The following is a 12,256-nucleotide window of genomic DNA, read 5'->3' as shown; positions in this document are numbered from 1 at the left end:
ATATGAGTTTACAAAATATGGGGAGCTCCCAAAAAATTCAAAGTAATAACAATACTGGGTTTTACAAAAACAGAGTTAGGGCTAAATACATAAGGGTCTATAAAATAGTACATGCCCTCTAAAATAACTCAAGACGTACTCAGGTACCTTAGTTGGACTGGAACTGCTATCGACGATAATGATTTACTACTAGTCTCATAATAACATGCACATGGTATCATATTCTAAACGTTGAGCTTACAAGCTTAATACCACACTGATAACTATATTGTAATACATGCATTCTTTAAATGAGTTGTCTAGTGGCATATGTATGAATACATGTAAAATGCTTATATGAACTGTTGAGTAGGCATCATGGTGTGGCTGAGGGTTCTGCATCTTAGAGAGCCTTCCTAAAATGCCCTCAGGTATCTAGGGTGAGATCCAAAACTGCACCGAAAATGTACACCCGACCAACTTACTCTGTCAAGTCTTGGGGCATCTGCACCTAGTCGGTAACTAAAGTGCTTTGGCACTGACTGGGATATCCAACTAAGATTATCATGTTATGCTAAAGAGACTCAGGTGTCGTAGTTGTTTCCCAAGCATCAAACAAGGCTAGTTTTATGTAATCCTAGTTGTTATTGTTTCTAGCTTCTGAATTTAATTATTATTCTAACTTGTAGTTTTATTTGTTGACATTTTATTGTTTTGGGCCCCTCAAACTAACCCTTAAAATCCCTTGGTTTTATTATCCAAATCTATTTGTGGGTAGAGATACTAAGCCTTGAGTATCGGTACTGACTTATAGGTATCGATACTACCCTCTTGGTATCGATTTTACTAACTTATTGAAGACTACTAGCAAAAGTTTAGTATTGATACTCTAGTTTGAGTATCGATACTCCTGGTCTATGGTATCGATACCAAAATCGCCTTTGATGCTTTGAAAAATACCTTAGTATTGATACCCTACTAGGGGTATCTGTACACCCTCTTGGTATCGATTTTACTAACTTATTGAAGACTACTAGCAAAAGTTTAGTATGATACTCTAGTTTGAGTATCGATACTCCTGGTCTATGGTATCGATACCAAAATCGCCTTTGATGCTTTGAAAAATACCTTAGTATTGATACCCCTACTAGGGGTATCTGTACTCTACCCTTAGTAACTATACTCCCTTGAGTACCGATACCAAAAATGACTATTGGAATTCGCTAAGTGCTCCCAGTATTGATACCACCCTGCAAGTATCGAGACCAGACTAACAGTATCGATACTCCATGAAAGAGTATCGATACTCCATTTCTAAGACTCTCTTATTTTACGCTGATTGATGAATAATATCGATATTGTTCTTCCACAACCTATACTCGTGCCTAGAAATACCCTATTTTGTGCATGGAAAATGCTAAATGTATACCTCAAAGACCCTACTGAGGTTTCCAATTGTTATTAAAGTCTACTGATGATTAAAACATGTCATAAAAGGTCTTTTAACATACTGAAAAAATCAAAAGATGCACCTACCATGGACATGCTTCATAACTCATGCAACCTACCCAAAAACTTATCTAGTGATCAACATGTGGTAGAGATGAGTTAGAAGTGTGTTACCTTTGATTTATTTGCTGAAAGTAACACCTCAAGTCACCTAAGCACAAGCTTTTCATTTTTCTTGCCCTTGAAGCTTTCTCTTACTTCTCTCACTAACAAAAAATCAACCATAAAAGTTACTATCCGAGTTTAGAGGTTAAGAAGGATTAAGAACACTTTCTAAGGTCTTATTCCACCAAAAAACGTGCTGATTTACAATAGGTTCCTAACCCCCAACTAAAACCCACATTTGGAAATCATGGTGAAATGAAGAGATTAAGGGTTTGATTTGAAGCTCTAAAGATGGAGGTTATGAATCTTACCTTTAGAATTCCAAACTGAGGTTGCAAAGCCACCAAGATAACACTTTTTCTCATTCTAGGTTGAGAGGAAATGATATGGATGAAATAGGAAAATAACAAAGTAAATGAGGGAAAAGATGAGGGAAGGACGTGTTATCATCAAGGGGGTTTCATCTTTTCAAAATTAAAATGGTATAATCACCTTCTTGGTCCTCCTAACTTTGTTCACAATCTAAAAATGCCATTTTTATCCACTATTGGGGCTCAACCCAATCCCTAATTCACTCAAACTTAGATCAATGTGTAACATCCTAAACCCAATTGGCCTAAAGTGCCACATTAGACTACCCAAGCAACCCCTAATTTACAAAACCTATTCGTTTTCTTTTCAAATATGTTGAATGGAATCATAAATAAAACATAAATAATTGTTATAAAAATATTTGATAAAACGGAGCTCCATGACACATAATTTAAAACAAAATAATACATCTTGAAGTTTACAACTCAAGTACATAGGTAAGGTTCTATGAATATACATGCCCACTAAAGATACAATACAATACTCTGACAGAGATGTTGGAAGTCTTGGTGCAAAGGTGCTCCATAAATTGCTCAAGCTACTAACATACCAATGAAAAATATCCGAAGACTGAGCTTACAAAGCCTAGTAGTATAATCGCTAATCTATAGTAGCATTAAGAGTTTCATAAACACAAGAATGCTAAAGACATGGTACTAAGCAGTAGATACATGCATGATCTAGATCAAGTGCTACATACTTAAGGGTTAACTATTCTATCGCTGAAATAGAAGTCTCGTGCTTCCCTTAATCCTCTATTAAGGGTCTCACTATGAGTACACATTTAAAGGGTCTCACCATGAGTACATATTTAAAGGGTCTCTAACCCTGATGACTATAATTTATACGCATTATCTAAATATGACATTGATACTCCTATGTATTAGTTGAATGTAAATCCAACTAGTATATGGTCTTACATAGCCAACAAACACTAGTTAACTAAGGGAACCCGGTGTCACATACCATCAGTGTAATTCCCGCTCAACTAAAGCATTTGCTTTGTCTCATAGAGCCATCAAGCCAAGCTTTAAGGAGTCTGTTGTACTGAATGATGCAACTATACATGCATATTTAAGGTCCCAAAGGACACACAACTCTGACATCGCTAACTCACTCTTCTTGAGTGTTTGATACTCGTGCCCTAGTTAGCCATTGAAGTGCCTATCTCGCTCGTTCTCTCATCTAGAATGTTGTGTAAAGGTTTATTAGTATGTTACTGTTATTTGTTATTAAGCTGCTCTATTCTAGTCATTCGTTACTTAAGGACATTTTAGCTATTTTCTGTCTTTAGAGAAGTCTCTATGTGTTTCGTGGTCTTATGATGATTATTATGTTTACTGCTTATTGGTTGTGATACTATCTAGCCCAATACCTGACTCGGGTTCATTATTGGTTAGTGATACTCTACCTGCTCTTAATTCATCTATTTCATAATTGGTTTATTTCGTCATATCACTTGTTGATACACCCTCTGCAAATATCCTTCATTATTAGATATTCAATACGAGGCCTATAAAGGTAATTTCTGCTCCCAAGGGCATTTTATTAACATCCCTCACCCATGCTAGATACTCGATCTCAACCAATATTAAACTTCTCACTCTTGAGTCTATTTGACATCTTGAAGTCACCCAACCACTTTAGGTATTGATATCAAGCCTTCAGTATGGATACAAGCCCTTCGGTATGGAGACCATTCGTTCAGTATGGAGATCAGTGGTCCGATATTGAGCATCCGATATCGATACTACAACCCTCAGTATCGATACTTAGGGGTCAGTATCGATTCTTTTTCCCTCAATATCGATACTCCGTGCTAGAAAAACCCTAAATTTCTTCCTAATTCATCCAATATCGATATTATTCATCCAGTATCGATACTCTAACCCAAAACTATCTTATTTAGGCTCGAAAAAAACTAAAATCGTCACTAATGTCTTAGTTTGGTTCCTAATCATGTGCTAAAGCTTCAGAGAGTTACTTAGGTTAAAAAGTACAAAAATGTATTCTTAACCTCTAAAATTTCATTTCATAATGAAATCAAATATAAACCCTAAAATACTTAAATACTCAAATCCTAGCAAATCTTTATATTTAAGAAAACCTTAACACTGCAAAATATTAGAATTACACTACTTTGATGTTTGAATCCCGAAATGAAACTCCTTGCTTAGCCACACACCCTTCCACTTTGATTTCCCATAATTTTTCTCTTTAGCTATAAAAACTCATGGCTTGAATTATTAAAACGATGTTACGAGAAGGATTAGGAACAAAATTGAAATTTAAAAGATGTAAGAATGGCTCAAAATACTCACCTTTAGCTTGGGCCTTTGGAAATGAAGAAGAAGAATGGAAATGAAAAAAATAGAGAGGAGAATAAGATGAAAGAAATAAAAAGGCTTCATCATTTTAAAATGGGAAAATCACACGATAGAGCATTCCTCATCTTTCTACACTTTAAAAAACCCCTTTATGACTAATTGGGCTCAATTCCAACCCGATTAAGCCCAACACGTCCCAACAACTTTAATTATGAAAAATCACAGGTCCCCAATCTTCTCGGATAAATTCGAAACTACTAGCCCAAAATTTGGGTTGTTACACAAGGCTTCTTACAAGATATGAGGTTCATCCAAGGCCCAATTCAGATTAACCCAAAACTCCTAACCTGAGATTCAGTGCGTTACAAAAATGGAGAGGAATTATCATGAAATTTCTACTAAAATATCTTAAGTCATTTGTCGTTAATATAATTAAAATAAATTAAAAATTCATTTTAATATCAAATGACCTTTTTGCCTTTATGATCACTAAGGTCAAAGATGACCAAACAATTAATAGCTTCCAACTTTGCCCTTGAAGTTTCCTGAAATTACAATTTCACCATTTTCATCCGACGATCCTGATTTAACATGGAAAATCAACTTAAATCCAATGGTCCATGTTAAATACTACTAATTTAAGATATGAAAATGACATTCTTGACTTTTCCTTATCATCCTTCAAAATATCTAAAAAAACTTATTCAATTGGATTATCCGAATTTTTCTCATACTTTATCGCTTTATAACTTATAACACGAACTCCGAATCAAAAATTCGAGTGATACAAAAATATCATTGTTGGGGTAAATTATTCATTTATGGGATAAAAATTTTTTTAGGAAAATTATCATATGGTCTCTAAACTTTTCCCAAATTTAAACTTTGGCCACTAAACTTTCAATTTATTCATTTTGGTCACTGGCCAAAGTTTTAGGGTATTATACTGACTGCGTACTTTACCCTTTCTAATTTTATCTTATTGGTTCAATTAACCAGACCATTTTTTTTATGGTGCAACAAGGTAAATCATATTAAGGGCTAACAGAATCCTCCCGAAATATTAATGTTGTTATCGCCTGTGTTTAAAGTAGATGAAGTTCTCCGATTGATTTTTCCCGTATCAACGATGTTAGAAAATCTCTCAATGTGAAGCTATCGGATTAGAACTTGATAATTCATATTATAGTTTTATCAACTTTAAATAAGATTGGATTTATTAGTTACCTATGAATAGATTTTGAAGCTCATAGGGATGACGTCAGACTAGTTTTTATTCGATCTAAATTTGATCCGAAAATTAGTATCAGATACAATACAAGTTTAAAAAGTCCATCTGACTCGAAATTCAATCAAATTTTAAAGAAAATATATAACATTAAATTTTCAATCTAAACTCGATCTAATTTGGTCCAAATTAAACTCAAATTTTAATATAAAAACTTACCGAAATAGAACGAGTCAAAATCCGTTAAATCCGATTAAAATTGCTATCATAGGCCCAATTCTCAAACCCTTTTTATTCTTACAAAATCACACTCTCGCTCTTGCTTTCACGCTTTTTCTTTTGCCTATTCCCCTCTTTCCCTCCCCCTCTTCTTCTACGCGCGCAGCGCAAAAGATCTCATTATCTCTCTCAGTGCATAATTCGCCGAACGAAGCGAGATTCAAGGTCAGTTCATCTAACACCTTCATCTCTTTTCGATTTGTTTGCTTCATGTTTGGATGCCGAGAAAGCATAGGCTAAGAAAAGGGGGGATGAAAAAAAGACTCGAAACAGCCGAACTTTTTCGACTTTCTTTGGTTTTTCCATTACGGAGCTGATAATGTTAGCTTAGGACACTAATTTTGTGTTAATTTTGGTTTTTTTTTATATATGCATAAGTTTCGTATTTGGTGTCAGCTTCTTCTTTTAAGCTGAAGTTGAGCGTTTTTGTTAGATTGAAACTGAATGAGTACACCTTTAGGGTTTTGATTAAGAATATGTTGCCTGGATGTTGAGGATTCTATTTGTGTTAAATGCTGAAAGATTGGTTTATGTGTAGTTTAAAGTAATAAGTAGTGCAGGAAAATGGTAGTGGATTAAAGATATGTACGTTTGTAAATGCATATTATTGATTTCATGAATGTTGTTAAGTTGGAGCTTAGAATGACCTTGTTTTTGAAGAGATAGTTGTTTGTTTAAGATAGCTCACTTTGAGTTTTCTCCGACTCATTTTGTTTGTATTTTTCACATTAGGTGTTTTATGTGTAATGCTGATATCTTTATATTGATTTTTTAAGCAAATTCTTGTTTCTACTTTCTTTTGCATTTTGTTTGGTTGCTGAATTTTGGTCTAAATTTTCCAATGTCATTAAAGAAAGGGTGATGCATGGTGTTATTAGCTGGGTGATACATCATGCATTGTTTTTCCAAATCCAAATTCACCATATCACCCTTCCCCTCTCATGTTCCCCCTATAGTTGCTCGAAAATCGTATTTCTTTTGGAAATCAAAGCTCAAATTTTGTAAATGGGAGATTTGATTTCTCAGTTTTGTTGAAAATACAGTGGAAATCTCTTGAATTTTCTTGTCATAACTTACTATGTATTGTGCATTGTTAGACGTGTCCATTTTTTTCTCATCCCTTTTCGGTTTTATATTTTATGTTAGGATCTTTCGATTCTCTTATCTGAATAACTTTACCTTCCTCTTTGTCAAACTTCATTAATTTATTTATTTGTTAAATAAAAAATTTCCAACTTATTGTTGCAATATCGGTGCTGTTATGTAGCATTTTTAGCCTTCTAATTGATATGATCAAGGTTGGAAATATGGGCGTTTCTTCATCTGAAGAAAAGAGTGAAAAGGGAAACCATTTTAAGCCGGAAGAAAGTATATCAGAACAGGCCAATGAATTTCGTAGTGAATGTTTAATTACTGAATTTTCAGAAAATAAAGATCAATGTGGCAATGCAATAGCACAAAGTGAATCAGCAGAAATTGCCATTGGTGTGTCTCATTCTGGTATTGATAAACCATCTTCTGCTGAACATTTGGGAGTCCTTTCTCATGGTGTGTGTGAGCATAATCAAGAGACTGTATCGCCAAAGACTCATGAGTATAGTTCTGGATTTATGCACAAGGAAACATCAGACAAGAACCCTGGTTCTGAAATTATTGAAAATAAACGTGAAGAAGCCTGTACTTTGGTTTGTGATCTTCCTGCTGAACATTCACATCCAGTTTGTAATGATTTGTCCAATAATACTGCTAGTGAAAGTTTAGGGTTGTTGCCTGAGGACTCAAGCAAGAACATTCAGACTGATAAACTTTCATGTACTGAGCTTGATAGTGCAGAGCCTACAGTTAGCTTTGGTTCAGAAAAGATATGCGAGGAATTTGGTGAACCACTAGAGCAGCAACAACAGATTGATTCTCGAAGTTTACCAAATGGTATTGATTCTCAAAGTTTACCAAATGGTATACAAAAAAGTTTACCAACTAATGTTTTTAATCAAGCATTGCAATTGAATCCTGAAGATATAAACAAGAGTAATTGTGACAAACATTTGCAATCTCCTTCTGAAGGTGCGAATGATGTTATTCATACCAGTAATAGTACTCTTGTTGATCCTTTAGGATTGCCACAAGATTTTGCTTCAGAAAATCCTAGCATTCTACAACCAAAGCTCCACTGTGAAGACATTTCAAAAAAATCTAGTGTGGAACAGCATGAAAAAACACCTAAGAATTCTGGCCAACGTAGGGGTGGAAGAACTTCCAAAAATGTAAAGAAAAATTATCCGCCAAGAACTTTGAGAAGCAGTGACAGGGTTTTGCTTTCAAAATCACAAGAGAAATCTAAAGCCACTGAGTCAAGCAATAGTTTGGTTGATGTTCGTTCTAGCGAGCAGAAAAAAAGGAGGAAGAGAAAGAGGGAAGGGAAAAAAGAAGTTTCCGATGAATATTCAAGAACCAGGAAGCATCTTAGGTATTTATTGAAGCGAATAAACTATGAGCGAAGTCTGATTGATGCATACTCTACAGAAGGTTGGAAGGGACTGAGGTGTGTTTATTATACTGTTTTATCCTGTATTTATTTGCTGCAATATTTTTTATGAGCTAAATTTTATGACGAAGCAAAAAATATTCATCTCGTTCTCAAATTTGGTATTGTTATAGGTTACTTATAATTGCTAAAGGGAGGACAAAGCAAAAAAAAAAGTTTTAAGCATATAAGAATACACTGTAACTTTCACTGTCTGATGGTCCATTACTGGCTTACTATCATGGATAGCTAATGTCTATTTATTGCTTTGAAATGTTTGTGTACCCTGCAGCCTAGAAAAGTTAAAGCCAGAAAAGGAGCTTCAACGTGCTACTTCTGAAATTCTTCGGCGCAAATTGAAAATTAGAGATTTGTTTCAACATATTGATTTGTTATGTGCTGAAGGAAGGCTTCCAGAATCTTTGTTTGATTCTGAAGGGGAAATTGACAGTGAGGATGTAGGAAAACTATAGTTATAAGCATTGCCTATATATTCCTGGTTGCTATTTTCTTGTGGATGATAATAGTTCGAGTCTTGGAACTTGAAATGCTTAGGCTTGAAATCCTTTCATTGCAGATATTTTGCGCAAAATGCGGGTCAAAGGACCTCCCTGCAAACAATGATATCATACTATGTGATGGTGATTGTGATCGAGGATTCCATCAATATTGCTTGCAGCCGCCTTTGCTAAAGGAAGACAGTAATACTCTCCATTGCCTACTTGATATTTCAAATTTGGTATATTGGATTTTGAATTGTTTTAATGTTGATAATACTTTACTTTTCACCTCTTCCTGTGTTACAGTTCCTCCAGATGATGAGGGTTGGCTATGCCCTGGATGTGATTGCAAAGTTGATTGTATTGAATTGGTTAATGAATCTCAAGAAACAAATCTTTCTCTCACTGACAGTTGGGAGGTCAATTACATATTTTCTTACTTCCATTAGTTAGTACTTTGATTTTTTTATTCCTCACCATGTTCCTTTATATCAACAGAAAGTCTTTCCAGAGGCAGCACTTGCTGCGGGCGGACAAAATCAGGATCCTAACTTTGGACTACCTTCGGATGATTCTGATGATAATGATTATGATCCTGATACTTTAAAAAATGATGAGAAAGATCAGGGGATGATTCAAGTTCTGATGAATATGATTTCACTTCTGCATCAGAGGAACTGGAAGCACCAGCTAATGTTGATCCTTTTTTGGGGCTTCCATCTGAAGACTCAGAGGATGACAATTATGATCCTGATGGCCCGCTTCATGATAAGGTGGCTAAGCCGGAAAGTTCAAGTTCTGATTTTACCTCTGATTCTGAGGATCTTGGAGCTATATTAGTAGAAGATGATATTTCTTCTCAAAAAGATGGAGGCCCCATGTATAATGGTGCTTCCAGAAATTCCAAGAGTCAAAAACGTAAACTTGGTGGAAAGAAGTCTATAAATGATGAGCTGTTATCAATAATGGAACCAGCTTCTGAAGAAAACGGTGCTATTGTATCTGATAAACGAAGCATTCAGAGGTTGGACTACAAAAGGTTATATGATGTAAGTGTCGTTTCTTAGTCATGATGTTCTCCTGTCATAAATCATTTCAGCATTTTATCCTCATTCATTTACTGTTTTGGTTATTTCCTTGATGATTTGCTAATCCCTTTTTTTTTTGGCTACATACAGGAGACATATGGCAATGTTCCTTCTAGTTCCAGTGACGATGACGATTGGAATGGTTCCTTGGCACCAAGAAAAAGGAAGAAACGTGATGCAGAAGTGGCTTCAGCACAACCGAATGGAAATGCTTCTCTAACCATGAGTGTCTCAGTTTCCAATGGTTTAAAGCAAAAGCCAGCAGAGATGGAGAATACGACTAGGAGAAACACTCGGCAGAGGTCAAAACATAAGGCTACTGCTGATAAAAAGGCTGCCAAACCTGTTTCAAGTGGTAAAAAGGCTGGTTTATCAACATTCTCAAATCGTAAGGGTACTGCTAAGTCACCCACTAAATCACCCTCTAAATCACATGCAAAATCGCCTGCTAAATCACCTGCTAAGCCATTTGCCAAATCGCCTGCTAAATCACCTGGAGGCGCTTGCACACCTGGCTCAAGCAGTAAACAGGCTGGTTCATCAACATATAAAAGACTAGGAGAAGTTGTAACACAGGTAAATATGTTCTCACAATGCTTCAATAAATCGGGAACAAGAGCGAAAACTTCAGTACAAATGTACAATCAAGCTTTTGTGTGTCATCATTAGAGATCAATTTGCTATTATAATTTTTGTCTATATCTTGTATTGCAGGGACTTAATAAATCTTTCAAGCAAAATCAGTACCCAGACCGATCGGAGAAAGAGAGTTTAGCTAAAGAGCTTGGAATTACTTTCCGACAGGTCTTAGCTTTCTCCATTTGGAGTTCACTAGTAAAAAATGTTCATTAACACCATTTTATTTCGTTCCTCTTTTTTCGGTTTCTTATATTAGTTCTTTCATACAGGTTACTAAATGGTTCGAAAATGCTCGCTGGTGCTTCAACAATTCAAAAACTGTTCCCGGAAGTTCACCCAAAAAAGTTTCAGGTAATGATATTCCCTCTTCGGATCATCGAAAGAAGAATTGAAATGTAAATGGGGTGGGAATTCAGGCAATTGATTTTAGATTCAAAAGCTCCGAAAGCATTTGTTGTCTGTATTTTGTAATCTGCTGGTACTTTTCTTGATTAAAAAAAACCCTTTTAGATGAAGCATTTGTTGCCTGAACTCGGTTCGAAACTCGAGCGATTTAAGTTATTGTTGACATAGTGTTCCAAGTTCAATTTTGGACAACACATTTTTCTACTCCGATCGGACGGAAAAAAACCGAGTTTAAACCAATTTACGGTTTGGGAATTGAGTGAGTGAGAAGACTATACTTTAAAATACTTGTGTTTTCAATTTAAGAAATGTAGTTATCTACTTGCTTAATATATGCTGCACGTCAGATTTGAGTTGTTTCAGGTTCAGATTAATGATTAGATTAATGATAGGATATGTTAATATTGATATTTTGAATACTTAATTTGAAAGTTTATGAATTTGGGGATCCATTTAAAATTTAGAGCATAATTTTGAGGATGTTTGTTGAAATTAACCCAACATTATCGCCGTTGTCATTTTCATCCCATTAACTTGCTTGTCTGCTAATGGTTGTTCATGTTCCTTCTTCCCGTTTATTGAACTCGAACAATTCATTCCACGACCGTTGAAGGGTAAGCTCCGTTGAAATTTTGGCGACAATTGGTTGCTCCGCCGTAATCAACACCATTTTCCTGACGAGTCGGGGATCAGTTTTGAGCATCATGCTGGTTCATCAGCTTGCGCAACACTTCATTCTTGGGACTTCACGACCCTGTGATTCGATCAAAGTCTTGATCTATTGATGTTTAACAGAAACAAACTCGAAATTCCATTGGAGATTTTTGTCAGAGAGAATTTGATCCATCGACGTTTGACAGCAACAAACTCAAAATCTCATCGGAGATTTCGACCGTAGGAGAGAAATGAAGAATGAGTACGGTCTGGTGGTTGAGCTTTTAAAGGCTTGGGGGTATTTGATGAGTAATAAACGATTGAGGAGGAATTTAGTATCGGTTTTGCAACCATAGTATGGGAGGTTTTTTTGGCCCAATACCCCATGCGGGTAAATTATTTAGGGTATTGGGCCTACCCATAAATTATTTTAGAAAATACGGTATTCTCTACAGTAAACACCGAACTCGTCACCACGAGGTGACGAGTTCCTTCATATATTAATTTTTAATGTTTCCCGCATTGTGGGCTCACGTGGGTTATTATTTTAATTGGGTGTTAATGACCTGTCACACCAAGGTGACGAGTCCATTAAAAATATTTTAAAAAAAAATAATATATATATATATATATATATATATAAATTA

The 12,256-nt window shown here is 35.4% G+C and overlaps 1 pseudogene; it reads left to right on the top strand.

The window, feature by feature from the left end:
- The first annotated feature begins 5,854 nt into the window (after nucleotides 1–5,854).
- LOC120142707 lies at nucleotides 5,855–11,047 on the top strand (annotated as a pseudogene).
- The last annotated feature ends 1,209 nt before the right edge of the window (nucleotides 11,048–12,256 follow it).

Source organism: Hibiscus syriacus, unplaced genomic scaffold (genome assembly GCF_006381635.1).
Source record: "Hibiscus syriacus cultivar Baekdansim isolate YM2019G1 unplaced genomic scaffold, ASM638163v2 tig00110831_pilon, whole genome shotgun sequence".
In the NCBI taxonomy this organism is placed as follows: domain Eukaryota; kingdom Viridiplantae; phylum Streptophyta; class Magnoliopsida; order Malvales; family Malvaceae; genus Hibiscus; species Hibiscus syriacus.
The sequence above is the reverse complement of the archived record's forward strand: the minus strand, read 5'-3'. Positions and strand labels throughout refer to the sequence as shown.